General features: G+C 47.5%; 1 protein-coding gene across 1 annotated transcript in view; it reads left to right on the top strand.

Moving 5' to 3' along the window:
• The window catches only part of LOC146789062 (intraflagellar transport protein 70A), a 276,982-nt gene that overhangs the window by 218,294 nt on the left and 35,221 nt on the right, over positions 1–23,467 (top strand). The gene's annotated exons all lie outside the window — the stretch shown is intronic.

Raw genomic sequence — 23,467 nt, 5'->3', positions numbered from 1 at the left:
AATATGTTCTCTTCTGCCTTATACATTCACACGGGGTGGGATTCAGTTGTGCAAGTGCTGCCCATTCTCTTGGAGGAAGCCCGAGCCATTCTGTCCCAGGCAATTTCAGATGGCAGACATGCAGCGAAGTTCACCATCAGATGTGGACTAGACACTACAGACTTGCTGGAATGAACGTTCGCATCGTCAGTGGCCTGAAGGTTCCACGCCTGACTGAGAACCATTGGGGATGTCCGAGCCTCAATCATGAACATGCCCTATGCTGGCTCCTACCTGATTGGCGAGAAGGCAGACTCAGCGCTGGAGCGCTTCAAGGACAGCAGAGCTATGTCCAGGTCCTTGGGCCTCTCACCAACTTCAGTCTTCCGTTTGCCCCTTCCATGGCTATGGTAGGGGCTACCAACTGTGTCCTTTCCTGCCCAGTCGCCAAGGTCAACAGGCTTCCCAGCTTTTTTGTTGCCACAGTTCCCACAAACTACATGGAACTACCAGCCTGAGTCCACCACCCTCTGGCAGCCGCAGCCACAAAACTCCTTTAGGTGTCTCTTATACCAACACGGGCACCCAGTGGGGACATGAAACACCATCACCTGCTGCACTGGCAGTTGATAACAGCCGACAAGTGGGTTGTACAGATAGTCCAGAGGGGCTACTCCAACCCCTTTCTAGAACCCATCTCCACCTTGCCAACCACGTATGACAGGCTAACGTACGACCATCTTTCCTTACTCCATCAGGAAGTATTGGTTCTCTTGGCCAAGGGAGCCATTGAGAAAGTGCCGTCGTCAGAAGTAGGTTGTGGTTCCCATCCCTGCTATTATCCTAGACCTACGCCATCTCAACTTCTTTCTGAAAAAGGAGAAGTTCAAACTGCTAACTTTAGCTTAAGTCCTATCTGCCCTGGTTCCTGGAGACTCTGTAGTAACATTGGACTTGCAGGATGCATATTTCCATATCCCCGTCCTGCCTGGCCACATGTGATTCATGGTGGGCGAAGAGCACTTTCAATTCGCAGAGCTCACCAGTGAACCTCGGGCGTTCACCAAGGTGATGGCGATGGTTGCAGTCTTCCCCTTCTTCGACGATTTGTTTTTGAAGGTGGACTCGCCCCAGGCAGTAATCACCTACCTCCAGACTACGGTAGACCTCCTGCAATCCCTGGGAATCACTACACTATCTCCATTCAGAGGTGGTGCAAGGCCTCTTTGAAGAGTGGGGAGAGCCTTGGTTAGATCTGTTCGCCACCGTCAAGTATGCGCAATATCAGCAGCTTTGCACGGTGGGGTTTCCGATGCGGCTCTTGCTTAGAGACGCTTATTATCTCTAGTGGAGCTTCCTGTACTCCTTTCTGCCAATCCCACTCCTGCCAAGAATTCGCAAGAAGATCAGGAATGCCCGTGGCCTAAGTAATCCTTGTGGCCTTGGATTGGAAATGAAGGGTCTGGTATCCCGAGCTTCTGAGCATCGGTACTCCAAGCAGGCTGCCGCTTCGGGAGGATCTTCTGTCGCAGCACCAGGAGAGGGACTCGCACCTGAACCTGCACAACCTCCACCTTCATGGAGATTGAGTGGTGACAGTTGACAGCTTTCGACCTTCCACCTGAAGTCTGTGAGGTTATTTTGGCATCCCTCTACCTTTCACTAAGTCTGCATACGACTGTCCCTCCACCAAGTCGGCTTATGCCTGCTATCCCTCCACCAAGTCTGCATACGCCTGCCGATGGGACAAATTTGTGGCATGATGTGCATCCAGCATCATTGATCCTGTATCTGCACCCTTATCCCAAGTTTTTATGTTTGTATTTCTCTGGCCCAGCAGGGCTCTGTTCTGAGCACGATAAAACGTTATTTGTCAACTATATTTGCATTTTTGACTTTGCAGGACCAAACTTCTTTGCTCAAGTCCCCCTGTTGTGACTAGCTGGCACATGCATCAACAAAGACTTTTGCGATTCCTTTAATTGCGATTTTTAAGGAATCGCAATTAAGGAATTGCAAAAGCCTATGCATGTAGGAATCGCTATAAAAATAGCGATTCCTACAAATTCCTTAATTGCGACTCGCAAATTGCGAGTCGCAATTAAGGAATGCCGTCCCATTCATTCCTATGGGCCTCCAGGCCCATAGTAATGAATTGGAGATTGCATGAGCAAATTGCGAGTACCAGTAGGTACTCGCAAATTGCTCATGCAATTTCAAGGGTGCAAGGGTGTCAAAATGACACCCTATTGCAACCCTGAAATTGATCTGTGCACATATGTTGCACACACACATGCTCTAAGGGCATGTGTGTGCGCAACATGAAACTTTGAAAAATGCACAAAAGTGCATTTTTCAAAGTTTTTGCAAATTACCATGAAGTCCAACTTCATGGTAATTTGCTCCCCCTATTAGCGAAATCGCTAATTTTTTAACTTTAATGCATTGCATTTAAGGAATCTCAATTTGGGATTCCTTAAATGCAATCGCAATTTAAGGAATCGCTATTTAGAGATTCCTTAAATTGCGATTTTTGCATTTGGGATGATGCATCCCAAATGCAAAAATACCGGTCGCAAAGGGGCAGATTCTGCTAATCTGTCCGTTTGCGACCAGTTTTCTCGTTGATGCATGTGGCCCTAGGTTCCTAAAAGGCCTTCAGCACATGTTTCCTCCCAGACCTTTATTTAAGCCCAGTGGGACCTTAATTTGATTCTCACATTTTCCTGATATGCACGCCACTTTAGCTGTTACACAATTTCCCCTTTCCCCTGCTCACTATGAAAATGGTTTTCCCAGTGGCCATAACATCAGCCAGGAGGGTCATCAAACTGGAGGCCCTCTCCTCTTTATACCACTTTTACCCAGATAAGCTGGTTCTCAGAATGTGTACTTCCTTCCTTCCGAAAGTTGTGACATCTTTCCATGTAGGCCAACATATCACCATGCCTACTTTCTTTGCCCTGCCTCTTCCTTCTAAAGAAGAGGCGAGACTCCACCGCCTGGACTCAAGAAGAGCGTTCTCTTTCAACCTTAACCACACAAGAGAGTTCAGGGTGGATGACCAATTCTTTATCTGGTATGTCGGGCTCAGAAAGGAAAAGCTGTGCATAAATGGCCATCTCAAGATGGATAGTGCTCTGCATCAAGCTCTGTAACTGATGGGAAAAGAAGCAACCCGCCAAGGGCTTTCCAACTGAGCCACGGCCGCTACCACTGCATTAGCTTGCAGAGTCCCTATCTTGGACATCTGTCAGGCAGCAATGTAGGTATCTTTGAACACGTTTTCCAATCACTACTTCCTGGAAGGTCAGGTCCTTCATGACAGGCATTTTGCCAACTCGGTTCTGCATGACTTTTTGGTCTAACATCAGTTTTGCAGTCCCACCTCCAGGGAGGTATTGCTCGGGTATCTATTCTAAAGTAAGGAATCTGAGGATAGATATCTCCATCAATTAAACAAGTTACTTACATTCGATAACGCCTTATCTGGTAGGGACTCTAGCCGCAGATTCTTTACCAACCATCCCCATTCTGTGAACTGATTAAGTACAGGGACACCCTTCTAAGGACCTTAGAAATGCACACTGGTATGTCAACATTCTTTGTAGCATCTGCGCGTCTGGAGTGGAAAATCGTGAAAAGAAACTGACGTCAGTGCGCTGGGGTGGTGCCTGTATAGGCACTGCGCACCTAATTTCTTAACGCTGCCTATGAACAATGCCACCTACCGGTGTGCAGTGGTACTCCTCAGAAATTTCCAGAGCCAGTCTGATGCCTAGGGAATATTCTAATGTATGGAATCTGCAGCTAGATAGTCTCTAGCAGATACAGTGTTACCAAACTTCTTTCAGAAGACAGCTGTTATGATTGTATTCTTAACAGCACCATAACTGGTTGGCTTCTTCAGCAGAAGAATAAAGAGGATGTCTTCTGTAGCTGGGTGGGTCTCCCTTGCTTCAACTTCCTTGAGCAGGAAAGCAAAACATTAGATGACTCCTAGAGGAAATGTTTTGTTGGTTGCCAACCTCTTACACTGTTGTTTAGTTAATTATTTTGAGTTCTCCTTTTTAGGTGACTCAACCCCCATTGGCGCCCTCAATGCCATTTTGTCACATTTTCTCTTCTCATTAAGTTGTTCAGATTGACTTCAGTCAGATTCTTTTGATCATTGGCGTTAACTTCATTAGTCTGCATATCGCTTTCTGTTTGCCAGCATTTTTGCATACCTCCAGAAAGTACACAGTTGTGCCTCTATAGTTATTTTCGAATCTAGTAAATTTGCTCTTTTGGCTGATGTGCATCTAATAGTCCTTAGGCAATCTTTTGCACCCAGATTTTAATTTCTAATTTATTAGAATTATAATTTTTTCTGAAGCCCCCTTCATTACAAGTAGAATTAGCTCTTCACACTGCAGCTGAGACTAGATCTATATTGTGCAACTTGCATTGTATCATTTGTGAATCAAAGGAAAACACTATTTCCTACTCAAGAGATACAGGGTCTATAATGAATGGCATCTCTCTGTATTCCGGACATTCAGTCTTAATATAGATTAAAACCTAAGACTCCACCCTTCTAATATTTCTTCACCTCTTTCAGCCTCTTAGTGGCTCCTGTTCTGCATTTATGATACCAATGATTATATCTGGCTTTGGCCACATACCTTAGAATTTGTAGCTCCCAACAAAGTATAAATCAAATTAAAAATAATAATTGTTAAGTACAGCATACACGGAATAGTTGTGCAAGTACTTGTTTATTGTCAGGAGCCAGTAGAGCACGTCCAGCCTGCAAGCCAGTCTTTCTCTTAATGTCCCACCAACATTCTACATTACATATACAGTATTCTACATTGGATTCAATGGTCACTAAGAGAAGTACACATAAGTATACAACACATCCCCGTTCTTATAATAAAAACATAAATAACAAAACCTAACCAATACATAAATTAAATTCCTATCTAATACATAAGTTAATTCCTATCTAACAAGCTGAAACGAAAATAAAGTTATTCACTGTAATACAACAGAAGTCTCACTCAGAACTATGAGAATTCCGAGCTTTAATTCCATCATGGACATAATCTGACAACCATTTAGGAGGTCTCCTTGTTCTTCCAGTGACACTGTCATCACAACTCTGAGAGAGAGTAACCTGCTCTGACGTTACTTCCTCTGAGCTTCCAAACGATTGACTAGTATGCCTTTTGTTCTGGGTTGATGCACAGGATCCAGCACTGTTTTCCATAACAACCTCCTCATTATTAGGATCCACAACAACATCTCCATCATTAGGAACATTCCCTCCATCCTTACATGCACTTTCCCCAACGAGATCAAAATCCTACCAGTGGAAATCGCCAGGCATAGAAAGATAAGACGTTTCGCCACAACCAAATAACTTGGAAGTCAAAGCAATACTGTGCAAATTCCACACTTTTCCACTTCTTACTCTTACGGAATTATTTAGAACTTCCACCACTTCTTCCGGCGCAAACAATTGGCTTTCACCTTTTTTAACTTTAATTGGTTTCTTTACGCGAACCCAATCACCAACCTCTACTTTAACAGATTTACCTCCACATTTTACATCACAATAAGCCTTTACTTTAGCATGATGTTCCATTAATTTACTGCGAACCAATGACGGCGACCAATGGCAAGAGGTAGAACCGCATAACCACACTGGGTTACATTAGATCTGGGCCTCCGTCCTCTCATCATCACAAAAGGTGAAAGACCGGTACAATCATTCTTGGTAACTCTGTACGCCCACACTGCCTTATCTAATTGTGTCACCCAATTCAATCTTGAATTACATGCAGATTGGATAACACCTTTGATCACACGATTGAATCTTTCCACTACGCCGTTTTCACTGGGATTGTATCAGGAGGTAGTTTTATGAACAATCCCGACTTTAGTAAAATAATCTTTGGCAGCATTAGACATAAACTGAACGCCATTGTCACTCAAAATAGTTCTCGGTAACCCTTCAGAAATAAAGGTGTAATCAAGGAATTTCAAAACAACCGCAGTATTAATTTCATACACCACTTCCACAACAGGCCACTTAGCAGAAAGATCCAGTAAAACAATGACATATTTCTGGTCATTCCCAACAGGTCCAAACAAATCAATAGTAACAGAATCCCAAGGACATTGAGGAGGCACATATTCTAACATGGGAGGACGCAGGGTTTGTAAAGTTCTATCTGCCATGGAACAACGCATACAATTCCTTACATATCTCCCTACTTCTACATCAACTCCAGGCGACCAAAACAAATCTCTTACAACATTCTTAGTCCGTACTATGCCAAAATTGACCCTCATGACAAAATTGAACAATAGTTTTCCGTAACCCAGAAAGAGGTACAATTCTCTCACCCCTGAGAACTGTGTCATTTTCAATACTAAGTTCAGATCTAACTTCCCAAAAGGGTCTCATTTTTTTATCGAGTTTGGACTTACTTGCCCAATTATCTTAAATGCATTCCATAACTAGTTTGAGCTCATCATCCTTAGCACACTCAAGTGCCCACTCTTCCTTGCTCACAGCACAACCACCATCACCATGAACAAATGCAACTTGAAAATTGTCACAAATATCATCTTCGCAATCTTCCAACTTGAGAGGTAACCTTGATAAACAGTCTGCCAGTACATTATCCTTACCTGGTAAAAACACCACTTTATGAATAAAGTCCTGCATTCGAATGGACAACTTGGCAATTCTCGCAGAAGCGTTTACAGTACCTTCAGTTGATAGCAATTTGACTAGAGGATTATGATCGCACAATATTGTGACTGGTTTTCCCCATACGAAAGCTGTAAAATTATTAAGGGCCCAAGAACAGGCTAGAGCCTCCCTTTCAATTGCTGGATACCGTGTCTCGGTGGGGGTTAAAGCTCTAGAAGCAAAGGAGATAATAATTTCTTTACAGTGAAGTCTTTTTGTGACAACACAGCCCCCAACCCTTTTCCACTGGCATCGCTGGTAATATAACTGTCTAGATTGGGATCAAAACCTTCTAAATCTTGAACATTCTCAATGGTAGTGGTGAGAAAGACAAATTCATCATTACATGCCTTGGACTGTTCAAATTTGATTCTATTTTTCAGTAATTATCGCATATTAAAACATCTTGAAGCAAAATGAGGAATACATTTAGATCAATATTCTACTAATCCTAAGAAGGATCTCAATTCATCCTTGTTGGTAGGGGTGGGTGCTTCTCTAATGGCATTGACTAAGGTAATTTTAGGTCTCACCCCATCAGAACTAATTTCACGTCCCAAATAAGAGACTTTTTCTGCAGCAAATTTACACTTCGATAATTCCACTGTGAGACCATTCTCTTTAAGGGTACTCATTACATTTTTAAGTGTAGTATCATGACTTGATTTGTTTTCTCCAAAAATAAGGATGTCACCCTGAAAAAATCTGGTGCCAGCAGTTTTATTAAATAGATTAAACATTAATCTCTGGAAAACTGCAGCCGCGGACGCTAATCCAAATGGCATCCTTTTGAATTGAAGACAGCCTATGGGTGTAATGAAAGCTGTTAGTTTCCTCGACTCTGGTGTCAATTAACTTTGATGATACGCCGATGACAAATCGATTGTCGAAAAAACTTTGGCACCCTTGAGGCTACTGACCATTTCATTAATCTTGGGCAATGGAAAATGATCAATTACTATATTATCGTTGAGATGGCGTAAATCCACACATAAGCGGATTTTTCCATTGCTATGTCGTGCTACCACTAATGGAGAAATCCACTCTGAACCACGAATAGGTTCTATTACATCAATCCCTACCAATTTGTTAAGTTCAGCAGTTACTTCATCCCTGAGCATAATAGGTACGTTCCTACACTTATGAATTTTAGGAATAGCACCCTCTTTAAGAACAATGTGGTGCTCAAAATTCTTTAAGTTGCCTAACACTTCGCTGAAAACCTCAGGAAACAAAGTGGACATAATGTTAGCAGTAAATGTACCATCATCTATTTCTTTAACTTGATCCTCGCTATTGGGATCTAGTACGATGTGAAGTTTCCCTTGGTCCAACCAACCTAAAACAGGTGGACCTTTCTTTGCAGTGTATAATTTCGCTTGAGTGCTTCTACCTTTGAATCTAAAGGTAAACCATCTATACCCCAAAATTTCAATTGTTTCACCAAAATATCCTTGAGGGTGTATGTCTGACTCGAGTAAGGTATCTCCCACTTTGTTTACAAATTTACTGTTCCATAGATGTTCATTGATGATTGTATATGGTGAACGGGAGTCAGCAAAGATTTTTATCTCTACACCACCAATGTTTAGAAAACATTCTGGTTTGTTCATAATAGTGTCATCATCAATGTTGACAATTAATCTCTCAGCTAAATTCATGTCAGCATTACCATTGTTAGACCTGTCAGCCCTTTGGGTGGTCCCTCCTCATCATTCTTTATTTTGTCCCACTTTTGCCTCAAACCCTGTTAGAATTTTTCCTTTTTGGGAACCACCAGACTTTTTCGTATTGATGCAGATTCAGGGAGCCATTTTAGCTACCCCTGGAACTTCTGTCTGAGGGCCTGGAGCACAAAATGGTGGCCACTTGTGACATCATCAGAACCCACTGGAACCTACCAGAACCTTCTGCAACATTCTGGAACCCTGTGACAGTTGGAGGCGGTTTAGAATGTTGGGAAGCTAAGTCAGAGTTGACAGTTGGAGCTGGCAGTTGGCACCTGACTGGTGAAGGGAGAGCAGCAGAAACCTGAAGGAGGAAGGAGTGAGGCAGCAGGGGTGGAAAATTGTGCCTGGAGTGGGGTCCATAAACCCACCCTTGATACTAGTCCCTACTGACTGAGCCCAGCCTGGAGCCCTGTGTGGGAAAAAGCAAGAAAAACCATCTTAAGGACCTGGACAGCCGGAACAGGCCTTAGAAGTAAAGAAAAGCAAGAATCTGACCTGTTTATTGGTTTCCCTGGAGTCCGACGTCGAGAAGCCTGAGACCTGGAGCCCGAGGTGGAGAAGCGGCGCTGACTGGAAAGCAGACGTCGTACCCGGAGCCGCCAGAGGTCGAGAGAGGGCGCCGACGGAGGTCGTGGAGAGTACCAGAGGTCGAGGAGGAAGACACCTGAGGTCAAGTGAGCGGCGTCGACGGGGGAGTGAAGTCCGCCCTCCGCAGTCGCCGGAGACCGAGGTGAAGCGTGCCGGAGGTCGGGAGTGGAGATCGCACTCCGGAGTCGCCGGAACCTGAAGAGAATCGTGCCGGTGGTCGGGAGTGGAGGTCGCACTCCGGAGTCGCCGGAACCTGAAGAGAATCGTGCCGGAGGTCGGGAGTGGAGGTCGCACTCCGGAGCCGACGGAAGTCGACATCGAGCCAAGACAGCCCGACGTCATCGAACCGGAGGCCGACATCGAGCTGAGGCCGCCGACATCGAACCGGAGCTGCCCGAAGTCGACATCGAGCCAAGACAGCCCGACGTCATCGAACCGGAGGCCGACATCGAGCTGAGGCCGCCGACATCGAACCGGAGCTGCCCGAAGTCGACATCGAGCCAAGACAGCCCGACGTCATCGAATCGGAGATCGACATCGAGCCGAGGCCGCCGACATCGAACCAGAGCCGCCTATCGACGTCGTCAAGAACTGACATTGCGCCGAGGCCGCTGACATCGAACCGGAGCCGCCTCACGGCGTCGACACGACTCCAGCGGCGTCGGAGCTTCATAAAAAGGGCAGTAAGTGGAATAGAGGGCGCCTAAGGCCCTGTGGAGCTCTAAGAGACCATCCTAAGGGATAAAGAGGTGTTAGAACCAGCCTGGAAGTGCCAGGGGTGGACTGAGACTGATACAGTGACCTGTGTGAGGGGTGGTGTAGTTTGGGAGAGCCAGATTCCTAGATTACCCTTGATCTACCTCAGTTTTAGCCTCAGCCTTACCCAAGCTAGGTGAGACACCCACAGGCCATCCACCTAACCACAAGCTGTGACTGGGCCAAATCAGCCCATAGTATTTTAAATGTGATCTGATTTTACAAATGTCATGGTTGGCTGATATTATTTATTGAGGGTACTGTATTTATTGTATTTATCTAAGTTATTCCTGTAATGTATTTATTGTCCTGAGCTAACTTATTTCTGTACAGTATTTATTCCCTCACAGTATTTATTTGACCTGATCCTATTTATTGCACCTGTAAAGTGTTACTATTTATTTGACCTGCACTTTTTAAGGAGAAGCTTGTGTACTGTGATTGTATTATTATTTATTCAATCAGCAACTAAGAGAAAAGAAGATAAACACAGAGATATTTTCATAATTTTTAAGGTGTAGTGTCGTTTTTGGAACGGATGCACGCATGGTTATTGTGTGGGTATGACGTATGCTTAACACGGTGCCTTCCTTACCGCTCGAGCCAAGCTACCACAGCGTGTCTGGGAGAACACCACCACCACCCTTCCGGTGTGGGAGTGGGTTTTTCCAACATGATTGGTGTTCAGCGGTGGGATTGAGCTGTGCCTACGTATACTCGACAATAACCGTGGGTAGTCCATAGGCCTACACCTGGAGTTTTCTCAAAGCGGCCTTCCTAATTGTGAGCTTTTGTTTTTTCCAAATTTACTCTGGTGCTGGGAGGAGGTATTATATAAGGTACCCCCCTGCATAGCTTCTGCAAATAACTGTCCTCTGACCTGAGTGGGCAAAATGGAGTTTGTGCTAGAAGAGCTGGAAACCTATACTGTGGCCCAACTCAGGGAGTTTTGTCAGCGGGAGGGGGTGTATTGTCCCCCAGGAGCAAAGAAGGGTGCACTCCAAACCAGCTTAAGGGCTTGGTGGGAGGCACGACGGGAGAGTAAGGCTGAGCAGGAAGACAGGGATGGAGAGCCTGACAGCGAGGGGGCTGGGATGTACCAACCTGAGGTGGGGAACCTAGTAGCGGGGCCCAGAACCATTTCCAGGAAGGGCAGCAGTGCCTCTAGCGGTGGCTTATCTGAAGTGGAGTTAACAGACCGGAGGGAGAAAAGACAGCTCACATGGGACTTAGCAAGGCTGGAGAAAGAGAAGGAGGAACAGAGGATGGCTCATGAGCTAAGGCTGAAAGAGATAGATCTTCAGATCCTAAGAGTCGGGGCACACACTGTTCCTAATGGTGGCAGCAAAGACCAAGAAAGAGAGTTCACTAGGGAACCCAAACCCTACCTGCCAAAGGACATAGTAGCTAGCTATGGAGTGGGCGACGATATTGCCAAGTGGCTAGCGGCCTATGAGGTCTCGTTAAGGGCCCATGGGGTTCCAGAGAAGTACTGGGGAGGGGGATTGTACAAGTACATGCCTCCAGCTGGTAGGGATGCTTTATTGGCCCTAGAGGAGGATGAGCAGACCCACTACCCCACCATGAAGGTGGCGCTCATAAGAAAGTTTGGACTAACACCCGAAAAGTACAGACAGAAGTTCCGGGGTAGTCACAAACTGGGCACACAGAATTGGGTGGACTTCCTGGACTATGCAAAGAAGGCACTAGAGGGTTGGATTCAGGGCAGTGAAGTGAGGAACTACGAGGGGTTGTTTGATTTAGTACTGAAGGAACACCTGCTCGAAAAATGTTTCCCTGAACTGCGTCAACACCTGGTGGATAGCAAGCTGACCAATCCCCGGAAGCTTGCTGAGGAGGCGGACATTTGGGCTAGTACCCGGGTGTCCACAAGGGGGACTGGAGGGGATACTCAAAAGGCCGGACAGGGCGCCCCCCCAGAAGAAAGAGGGAGGGGAAAAGAAAAAGGAGTTCTCCAAAGGCCCCCAAAATAACTTCCAAGGGAAGGGAACAGGACTCACCCCTAGGGCTAACCCACCCAGAAACCCTAATCCTGGCCAGAGTCAGCAGCCAAGGGTTGTCCATTGCTACGAGTGCGGTGGCGTTGGACACTATAAGGGAGATGCGAAGTGCCCAAAACGACCACCCCCTCCCATTGGAGGAAAGACCCCCGGAGTAGCTAGTGCAGTGCTCGGGGAGGAGATGCCCTTAACTAAGGGAAGGGAGTGGGCGGGTGTCACTTTAGTGTCCCTGGGAGAACGGGAGATGGTTCCTAAGATCCAGGTGCCCGCAAATACCGTAAAGTATGGGCAGTGGGTCACCATCAACGAACGGCCAAAGAGGGGAGGCTCTGAGAGACACAGGAGCCAGTATGACTATGGTACGTAGCCAACTGGTGTCTCCAGAGCAGGTAATTCCCGATGTACTCCACCCAGCCGCGATGGCTGACGGCAGAACAGGCCACTATCCGGTGGCCGAGGTTCCCTTTGAATGGGAGGGGGTTGCAGGTTCACTTCGAGTTGCCGTAAGCCCTGCCGTGCCAGTTGATTGTCTGCTGGGGAATGACATGGAGCACAATGCTTGGAAGGAGGTGGAATACCGGACTCATACTGAGATGCTGGGTACACCTGACTGGGCCTGTGTGAGCACAAGGTCCGCGACTACCCGGAGAGGGAGTTCGTTTCGGCTGGAGCCTGGAACAAAGGCCCAGCCAGCTGCCAGTCAAGGGAAGAACCGAGGACAGGAGGAGCCTGCCTCGGCGTCCACACCCCGTAGGACGGATAGGCCACCGGAGGTGGTGGACCAGGAGTCTGCAGTGGGGGATGTTACCAAACTGGAGGACCTACCCATCCCGGCCGAGTGGCACGTGGAGGGAGGCCCGTCCAGGGAGGAATTCTGCCAGGGCCAGAGGGAGTGCCCTACCCTTGAGGGGCTAAGGCGTCAGGCCCAAGCCCAGGCAGCAGGAAACGTTGAAGGGAACTACAGTGTTTACTGGGAGGATGGCCTCCTCTACAGTGAACCCAAGGCACCCCTACATGGATCGTCACGAGCCTTGGTAGTCCCTCAACGTTATCGAGCCTTCCTTCTGGAGTTGGCTCACGAGATCCCATTGGCAGGACACCTGGGGCAAGACAAGACCTTCGCCCGTCTTGTCCCACACTTTTATTGGCCTCAAATGAAAGTGTCGTCCGATACCTACTGCCGGACATGTGTGTCTTGCCAAGCCAGTGGGAAAACAGGGGTGAAGCTGAAAGCTCCCCTGGAACCACTTCCTGTCGTTAGCACCCCCTTTGAAAGGGTGGGCATCGACATTGTGGGTCCGTTAGATCCACCTACTACAGCTGGTCACAGGTTTATCCTGGTTTTGGTGGATCATGCTACACGGTACCCAGAGGCAATACCTCTGAGGACCATAACAGCACCTGTTGTGGCTAGGGCCCTGATGGGAATCTTTACCCGAGTGGGTTTTCCCAAGGAAGTTGTGTCCGACAGGGGGACCAACTTCATGTCAGCGTACATGCGGGCGATGTGGAAGGAGTGTGGAGTGACCTACCGGTTCACCACTCCTTACCACCCCCAGACCAATGGTCTGGTGGAGAGGTTTAACAAAACCTTGAAGGGCATGATCAGAAGTCTGCCTGAAAGCCTGCGGAGGAAATGGGACGTCCTCCTGCCCTGTTTACTCTTTTCTTACAGGGAAGTGCCACAGAAGGGAGTGGGCTTCAGCCCCTTCGAGCTTCTGTATGGGCACCCTGTACGTGGACCTCTCAACCTGGTGAGAGACGGATGGGAAAGAACTCCCAGAAAGCTTCCCCAGGACGTGGTGAGCTACATGCTGGCCTTCCGGAGCCAAATGGCTAAGTTGTGGAAGCAAGCTTCTGACAACTTGGAAGCCAGCCAAGCAGTGATGAAGGCGTGGTATGACCACAATGCTCACCCGGTGGAGTTGGAGCCTGGCCAGAAGGTGTGGGTGATCGAACCAGGAGTGCTTAGTGCCCTCCAGGATCGCTGGTCAGGACCCTTTGAGGTGTTGGAGAAGAAGGGTAAGGCTACCTACTTGGTGGACCTGAAGACCCCTCGTCAGCCCCTACGGGTGCTGCACGCCAACCGCCTCAAACCCCACCACGAGAGGCCCGAAGTCATCTTGATGATGGTGACTGACGGAGCAGAGGACGTGGAAAGCGAGCCTCTCCCCGATTTGTTTGCGTCTCAAGAGAAGGATGGGTCGGTGGAGGGAGTGATTCTCTCCCCATCTCTAACTCCTGAACAGCAGGAGGACTGCCGCCAGGTCCTGGGGCAGTACTCTTCGTTGTTCTCCCTTGTCCCGGGTAGGACTCACCTGTGCGTCCATGACGTGGACACAGGAGACAGCCCACCTGTGAAGTCCAAGATCTACCGGATGTCAGACAAGGTGAAGGCCAGCATTAACAGTGAAGTCACTAAGATGCTGGAGCTAGGAGTGATCGAACCTTCTAGCAGCCCCTGGTCCAGTCCGGTGGTGTTAGTACCCAAAGCCGCACCACCGGGTGGCCAACCGGAACTGAGGTTCTGTGTGGACTACCGGGGACTGAATTCAGTAACCAAAACTGATGCTCATCCGATCCCTAGGGCGGATGAATTGATTGACCGGCTGGGAGCTGCCCAATATCTAAGTACCTTTGACCTTACTTCTGGGTACTGGCAGATCTCTTTGACTGATGGAGCAAGGGAAAGGTCAGCCTTCTCCACGCCCAATGGCCACTACCAGTTCTGTGTGATGCCCTTTGGGCTCAAGAACGCACCTGCCACGTTTCAGCGCCTGGTAAACCAGATCCTCACCGGAATGGAGAGTTTCTCTGCTGCTTATCTGGATGACATAGCCGTCTTCAGTAACAGCTGGGAGGATCACTTGCGTCACCTGCAAGCTGTTCTCCAGGCCCTGAGACAAGCTGGATTGACGATCAAGGCCAGCAAGTGCCAGATCGGGCAGGGGTCGGTAGTGTACCTTGGACACTTGGTGGGTAGGGGAGCGGTGCAACCCCTCCAGGCGAAGATCGAGGCCATCATGGCCTGGGAAACCCCCAAGACACAGACTGAGGTCCGAGCTTTTCTGGGCCTCACGGGATACTACCGCCGCTTCGTGAAGGGATACGGTACCATCGTAGCCCCCCTCACGGAGCTCACGTCCAAGAAACAACCTCGACGGGTAGTCTGGACGGAGGCTTGTCAGCAGGCCTTTGTGAAGCTGAAGCAAGCCATGTGCGAGGCCCCGGTCTTAAGGGCCCCAGACTTTTCCAAGAAGTTCATTGTCCAGACAGATGCATCAGAACATGGCATTGGGGCAGTGTTATCGCAACTCAATGAAGAGGGTCTGGATCAACCCGTGGTCTTCCTATCCCGGAGACTACTTCCCAGGGAACAGAAGTGGAGTGCAATAGAGCGAGAAGCCTTTGCAGTGGTATGGGCTCTGAAGAAGTTGCGGCCATACCTGTTTGGCTCGCACTTCCTGGTTCAGACCGACCACAGACCCCTTCGTTGGCTGATGCAGATGAAGGGGGAGAATCCCAAGTTGTTGAGGTGGTCTATCTCCCTACAGGGAATGGACTTTCAGGTGGAACATCGGCCTGGAGTGGACCACGCCAATGCAGACGGTCTCTCAAGGTATTTCCGCCTTAGTGATGAGAACTCCCAAGGGGTTGGGTAGCTCTCCCCACTTTCAGCTGGGGGGGACGCGTGTTAGACCTGTCAGCCCTTTGGGTGGTCCCTCCTCATGATTATTTATTTTGTCCCACTTTTGCCTCAAACCCTGTTAGAATTTTCCTTTTTGGGAACCACCAGACTTTTTCGTATTGATGCAGATTCAGGGAGCCATTTTAGCTACCCCTGGAACTTCTGTCTGAGGGCCTGGAGCACAAAATGGTGGCCACCTGTGACATCATCAGAACCCACTGGAACCTACCAGAACCTTCTGCAACATTCTGGAACCCTGTGACAGTTGGAGGCAGTTTAGAATGTTGGGAAGCTAAGTCAGAGTTGACAGTTGGAGCTGGCAGTTGGCACCTGACTGGTGAAGGGAGAGCAGCAGAAACCTGAAGGAGGAAGGAGTGAGGCAGCAGGGGTGGAAACTTGTGCCTGGAGTGGGGTCCATAAACCCACCCTTGATACTAGTCCCTACTGACTGAGCCCAGCCTGGAGCCCTGTGTGGGAAAAAGCAAGAAAAACCATCTTAAGGACCTGGACAGCCGGAACAGGCCTTAGAAGTAAAGAAAAGCAAGAATCTGACCTGTTTATTGGTTTCCCTGGAGTCCGACGTCGAGAAGCCTGAGACCTGGAGCCCGAGGTGGAGAAGCGGCGCTGACTGGAAAGCAGACGTCGTACCCGGAGCCGCCAGAGGTCGAGAGAGGGCGCCGACGGAGGTCGTGGAGAGTACCAGAGGTCGAGGAGGAAGACACCTGAGGTCAAGTGAGCGGCGTCGACGGGGGAGTGAAGTCCGCCCTCCGGAGTCGCCGGAGACCGAGGTGAAGCGTGCCGGAGGTCGGGAGTGGAGATCGCACTCCGGAGTCGCCGGAACCTGAAGAGAATCGTGCCGGAGGTCGGGAGTGGAGGTCGCACTCCGGAGTCGCCGGAACCTGAAGAGAATCGTGCCGGAGGTCGGGAGTGGAGGTCGCACTCCGGAGCCGACGGAAGTCGACATCGAGCCAAGACAGCCCGACGTCATCGAATCGGAGGCCGACATCGAGCTGAGGCCGCCGACATCGAACCGGAGCTGCCCGAAGTCGACATCGAGCCAAGACAGCCCGACGTCATCGAACCGGAGGCCGACATCGAGCTGAGGCCGCCGACATCGAACCGGAGCTGCCCGAAGTCGACATCGAGCCAAGACAGCCCGACGTCATCGAATCGGAGATCGACATCGAGCCGAGGCCGCCGACATCGAACCGGAGCCGCCTATCGACGTCGTCAAGAACTGACATTGCGCCGAGGCCGCCGACATCGAACCGGAGCCGCCTCACGGCGTCGACACGACTCCAGCGGCGTCGGAGCTTCATAAAAAGGGCAGTAAGTGGAATAGAGGGCGCCTAAGGCCCTGTGGAGCTCTAAGAGACCATCCTAAGGGATAAAGAGGTGTTAGAACCAGCCTGGAAGTGCCAGGGGTGGACTGAGACTGATACAGTGACCTGTGTGAGGGGTGGTGTAGTTTGGGAGAGCCAGATTCCTAGATTACCCTTGATCTACCTCAGTTTTAGCCTCAGCCTTACCCAAGCTAGGTGAGACACCCACAGGCCATCCACCTAACCACAAGCTGTGACTGGGCCAAATCAGCCCATAGTATTTTAAATGTGATCTGATTTTACAAATGTCATGGTTGGCTGATATTATTTATTGAGGGTACTGTATTTATTGTATTTATCTAAGTTATTCCTGTAATGTATTTATTGTCCTGAGCTAACTTATTTCTGTACAGTATTTATTCCCTCACAGTATTTATTTGACCTGATCCTATTTATTGCACCTGTAAAGTGTTACTATTTATTTGACCTGCACTTTTTAAGGAGAAGCTTGTGTACTGTGATTGTATTATTATTTATTCAATCAGCAACTAAGAGAAAAGAAGATAAACACAGAGATATTTTCATAATTTTTAAGGTGTAGTGTCGTTTTTGGAACGGATGCACGCATGGTTATTGTGTGGGTATGACGTATGCTTAACACGGTGCCTTCCTTACCGCTCGAGCCAAGCTACCACAGCGTGTCTGGGAGAACACCACCACCACCCTTCCGGTGTGGGAGTGGGTTTTTCCAACAACCATCCTCAAAATTCCTAATATAATCGTCCTCAGTGAAATTATCTTTAAGTACACATTTAACACCAACTTTTTTCCTTTTGCACACTTCAGCATGATGGCCCACAATCCCACAGTTAGTACATTTTCGTTTAAGGGCAGGACACGATTTACTATGAACCAAATGCTCCTTGCTGTCACACCGATAACACTTAAATTTACCAACACTTGAAGTTTTAGGTTGAGGAGATGGTCTATATGGTTGCTTTTGAAATGATTTGTTAAAAACTTTAGCAACAACATTTGAGTTTTTACTTTCATCCTTTCACTCTTTGGCGCACCTCTCAGACATTTCCCCTTTACGTGCAATACTTCTAATATCAACAAGAGGAGAGTCGCCATTCACCCATAGCCATAGTGCATAACCACCTGATCTCTTATGAGGTCCTCTAAAAGATTCCCACATTTACAACCAAGAGCAAGTTTTTTCAACTCAGTAACGTATTGATCTACAGTTTCACCTACAAGTTGTTAACATTGAAAAAATTTGGAACGTATAATGCCAATACACACTTTAGGGGCAAAGTAACTGTCAAGTTCATGTAAAGCTGCAATAAAATGTTGGCATCACCCACAACAGGCATTTTCAAGATTTGATTATAAGTTTTTAACCCATAAGGACCCAAGGAATGTAACAAAATGTGCTTCTTTTGCGCAGCACTCATTTTACCAGCTTCATCAATAGCTGCGATGTAGTATAGAAAATAGTCTTTCCACTCACACCATTTGAGTGGAGGTTCTGTACCAGTAACCCAAAATGAATGTGGATTCTGTATAGAAAAATGTTGTGTTGCCATCTTAAAGAAGCAGAGACAAAATAAACGAAATGGAATGACAGTATTGTAGAACTAGTAAGAAGATCTTGGCAAGCAGTACTTAAAATTGTAGAACTTGTGGGAAATCTTGGTAAGCAATACTTAATCCTTGTAACGGTATTAGTCTTGTAGAAGGATAATAATCCTTAAGGCAATATGAATAATCGGCCACACGAAGGAAGATTGGAACTAAATTAAATCGCTGAACTGGCAAGGTAAATAATAAAGGAAGCAAGAGTCAAAAGGAACTTACGTATATTACAAAATTCCAAGATCAAAACAAACATATTGGTTGCCTCCGCGTTGCTTCCTATGTCGTTGCCTCCAAATTGCTTGCGATGCATCAAATGTTGTTCCTCCGTGTTGCTTCCGTTTAACAATAAAGTTCATGAGAAAAAAAAAAGCAAAATAGAAGCACGCACGTAGACCCAACGTAAGGTCACATTAATTACCCGAGATGAAGACGTGCCATGCGTATGACGTATGAACACACACGGAGAGTTCTGGATACGCAGAAGAAGATTCCAATAAAGAAGCTCCCACCAGGTTCCGAAGATTACACAATGGTTCCAGGCTCCTAGTGACGTCCACTGAAGAAGATGGAGCGTGGAACAATGGCCGTTTAACGAACGAGGAAGGTTGAAGGTAAACAAACCTTAAAAAAGTCCGTAGGAACATCAGTTTATGTAATAAAGGTAGAATTCTTCTTAAGAGGTTTCCTCAATGTAGAAACACAAGGTGAAGAACTCACGTTAAGTAGATATCGGTAGTATCCTTATCTTCGTCGAAATCAAATTCAAATGGATTTAGCTAACAGATTTCTTCCCGAATAGATGTAAGGTGCTCCGATATATCGCCAAGTAAGGTAGCTTGCCTTGAAGTAAATGGACATGCAGTAGACAGAAACAACGTGCAGAATCTTCAGTTGGTACTTATTTTGTAAATTGTAGAAAGTAGTAAAATAGTAGTTCCGGTTGCGTGGGTTAAGCTCCAGACAAATCGTCGCCAATTTGTTAAGTACAGCATACACGGAATAGTTGTGCAAGTACTTGTTTATTGTCAGGAGCCAGTAGTGCACCTCCAGCCTGCAAGGCAGTCTTTTGTCTTAATGTCCCACCAACATTCTACATTACATATACAGTATTCTACATTGGATTCGATGGTCACTAATAGAAGTACACGTAAGAATACAACAATAATCTGTTTTCATATATTGCTTGCTGCAACTGCCTTGCATTCATGGTGCGTTTTACTAGCTCTCAAACTTAATCCCTACTGGGTGTTCTGTGAGTCCATTTACTCGGTGCACTCCAGGTTCTTTCTCCCTTACAGCTGAGCAAGGCTCTTGATTGAGGCTAACACTTGATCCCAGACTAGCCACCTGGGTTTCTTGGCGCGTGCCTTGGAGCGGTGTGGTATGTGATGATATCAAAAGTGCATGGAAGGGGTTATAATTAGCTCAGTAAACTAAGCTGGTGATGTTTTTGTTTTTTAAACATTAATTTTTAGCTTATTTCAACAACTAACTATAACGCCACTTTAACCTTTGTTTTTTCCAGTGAATATGTATATTTATATGTACAGCTGTGCAGAAGGTAATATGTTACTGTTGGACCTGTCAGCCCTTTGGGTGGTCCCTCCCCATCATTATTTATTTTGTCCCACTTTTGCCTCAAACCCTGTTAGTATTTTTCCTTTTTGGGAACCACCAGACTTTTTCGTATTGATGCAGATTCAGGGAGCCATTTTATCTACCCCTGGAACTTCTGTCTGAGGGCCTGGAGCACAAAATGGTAGCCACCTGTGACATCATCAGAACCCACTGGAACCTACCAGCACCTTCCAGAACATTCCAGAACCCTGTGACAGTTGGAGGCGGTTTAGAATGTTGGGAAGCTAAGACAGAGAGTTGACAGTTGGAGCTGGCAGTTGGCACCTGACTGGTGAGGGGAGAGCAGCAGAAACCTGAAGGAGGAAGGAGTGAGGCAGCAGGGGTGGAAACTTGTGCCTGGAGTGGGGTCCATAAACCCACCCTTGATACTAGTCCCTACTGACTGAGCCCAGCCTGGAGCCCTGTGTGGGAAGAAGCAAGAAAAAACATCTTAAGGACCTGGACAGCAGGAACAGGCCTTAGAAGCAAAGAACAGCAAAGTCCTGACCTGATTATTGGTTTTCCTGGAGACCGACGTCGAGAAGCCTAGAGACCCGGAGCCCGAGGTGGAGAAGCGGCGCTGACTGGGAAAGCAGACGTCGTACCCGGAGCCGCCAGAGGGCGAGAGAGGGCGCCGACGGAGGTCGTAGAGAGTACCAGAGGTCGAGGAGGAAGTCACCCGAGGTCGAGTGAGCGGCGTCGACGGGGGAGACCGAGGTGAAGCGTGCCGGAGGTCGGGAGTGGAGATCGCACTCCGGAGTCGCCGGAACTTGAGGAGAGGAGCACCGGAGGTCGGGAGTGGAGGTCGCACTCCGGAGTCGCCGGAACCTGAGGAGAGGAGCACCGGAGGTCGGGAGTGGGGATCGCACTCCGGAGCCGCCGGAAGACGACATCGAGCCAAGGCCGGCCGACGTCATCGAACCTGAGATCGCCATCGGACCGGAGCCGCCCGAAGTCGACATCGAGCCAAGACTGCCCGACGTCATCGAACCGGAGGTCGAGATCGAGCCGAGGCCGCCGACGTCGAACCGGAACCGCCTACCGGCGTCGTCAAGAACTGACATTGCGCCGAGGCCGCCGACATCGAACCGGAACCGCCTCACGGCGTCGACACGACTCCAGCGGCGTCGGAGCTTCAGAAAAAGGCCAGTAAGTGGAATAGAGGGCGCCTAAGGCCCTGTGGAATCCTGAGAGACTACCCTAGGGGCTAGAGAGGTGCTGGAACCAGCTTGATTGTGCCAGGGGTGAGCTGAGACTAATTCAGAGGGGTTGTGTAGAGTGAGAGAGCCAGGTCTCTAGAATTCCCCCCCCCCCCCCTTTATCTACCTCAGTTTGGGCCTCAGCCTTGTCCAAGCCAGGGAATAGACACCCTCAAGCCATCCACCTAACCACAAGCTGTGACTGGGCCAAATCAGCCCATAGAAATCTAAATGTGATCTGATTCTATAAGTGTCACTGTCAGCTTTTAATTATTTATTGAGAGCACTGTATTTATTGTATTTAACCTATTTATTGCTTCACTGTATTTATTGTTCCATAGTATTTATTGTCGCACAATATTTATTGGCTTGCAGTATTTATTGCCTCATAATATTTAATTGCCTGTATGTAATGCACTTATATTTATGCCTTAATTATTTATGATCTCCCCTATTTATTGAATCATTAAGACAGTATATATTTGACGTACCCTTCCACAGAAAAAGCCTTGTATATGGTGATTGTGTTATTATTTATTTAATCAGTAACTAAGAGAAAAAGAAGATAAACAGAGATATTTTCATAATTTTTACGGTGTAGAGTCGTTTTTGGAACGGATGCACGCATGGTTGTTGTATGGGTATGACGTATGCTTAGCACGGTGCCTGATTCCTGACCACTCGAGCCAAGCTACCACTGTGTATGTCTGGAGAGACCCCGTTACCACCAACCTCTTCAGGCGTGGGAGTGGGGTATTTCCAACAGTTACTTATTACCATTGTTGCATTTATGGAGGACTATGACTATCGAAAGGTGAAGTCTTTAATGGTTCATGGTGCCCCCCCTCAACAATGGTAATGCATAGCATATTATACTCTGTGCATCTGCATATACGTTGATGCCATGGCATTTTTCCCATTGTTACTTGTTTTAACGAAAAAATATTTAACAAAGAAAACAGGATGCAGGTGGTTACATTTGTGCAGCATAGTAAAATCACAATCAAGGGACTCACCGCTATTATAAGAGTTTTTCCCCCTGTATAAAATAATTGTTACATGCAGACTGTGAGGCTGTAAAAACTGTTTTTCTTATGTCAGTTTTGATTAACTGCAGTAAAAAACGCATATTTGACCTTTGCACAGTAGCAATAAATTAGTTAATATGATTTTATTAGTACAGTTGCTCCAAATACCGTGTATTATTGGGCCACATTTATTATTACTGCCATCACAAAATTGAAGTCATGGTTAACTTTGGTCGTAAGTCCTTAGTTTACGTTTAATATAAAATCTGAGAAATTTACTGAAAAAACTAAGTTGAAGTGCATTTATGGTTATAAAGCAAAACACCAAAGTCACTAAAATTCGTCAGTTATAATTAGATAAACTAACCATGGCTTGCGCCCATGTCATGCTCTGCTTATGACCTTACATATGACATCACTCATGACGTAAAATGACATTACTGATTATATCAGAAATGGCTTAACTTATCATTTGCCCTTCTAAGAAAAATGTTCAGTCCTGTCACCTTTGTGTTTTTTTTACAAAATAAGGAAGGCGCGGTAGGAGCACTGGCGCGGTAGGAGCACTGGCGTGGTAGGAGCACTGGCATGGTAGGAGCACTGGCATGGTAGGAGCACTGGCGCGGTAGGAGCACTGGCGTGGTAGGAGCACTGGCATGGTAGGAGCACTGGCATGGTAGGAGCACTGGCGCGGTAGGAGCACTGGCGTGGTAGGAGCACTGGCATGGTAGGAGCACTGGCATGGTAGGAGCACTGGCGCGGTAGGAGCACTGGCGTGGTAGGAGCACTGGCGTGGATTGAAGCAGTAGATTCAGAGAGCTGCTGTGTATCCCCTTGCCTCAGATTTAGGAAATACTGATGACGTTACGGTCACTCCAATAGGTGGCACCTGTTCCCTAACAAGTTCTAATAGAGCAGAGATATTAAAAGTGCTAAACGTCATTATAAAGACTCTTCCCATCCAGCCTTGTGTTAGTGACGAGTGAACGTTTTGTAAGTGCTGGGGTGCGATACAGTACAACACGGTTATTGTACACGTGTTGCCATGTTATTCCCCTAAAACCTCATTAAACCCGTTTACAGCCCTAAAGGGTGCTCACATTGTTACCTATAATGGATCAGCTGGGCCTTCCCCAGTAGGTAAAGAATT

Source organism: Triturus cristatus, chromosome 10 (assembly GCF_964204655.1).
Source record: "Triturus cristatus chromosome 10, aTriCri1.1, whole genome shotgun sequence".
Taxonomy (NCBI): domain Eukaryota; kingdom Metazoa; phylum Chordata; class Amphibia; order Caudata; family Salamandridae; genus Triturus; species Triturus cristatus.
The sequence above is the reverse complement of the archived record's forward strand: the minus strand, read 5'-3'. Positions and strand labels throughout refer to the sequence as shown.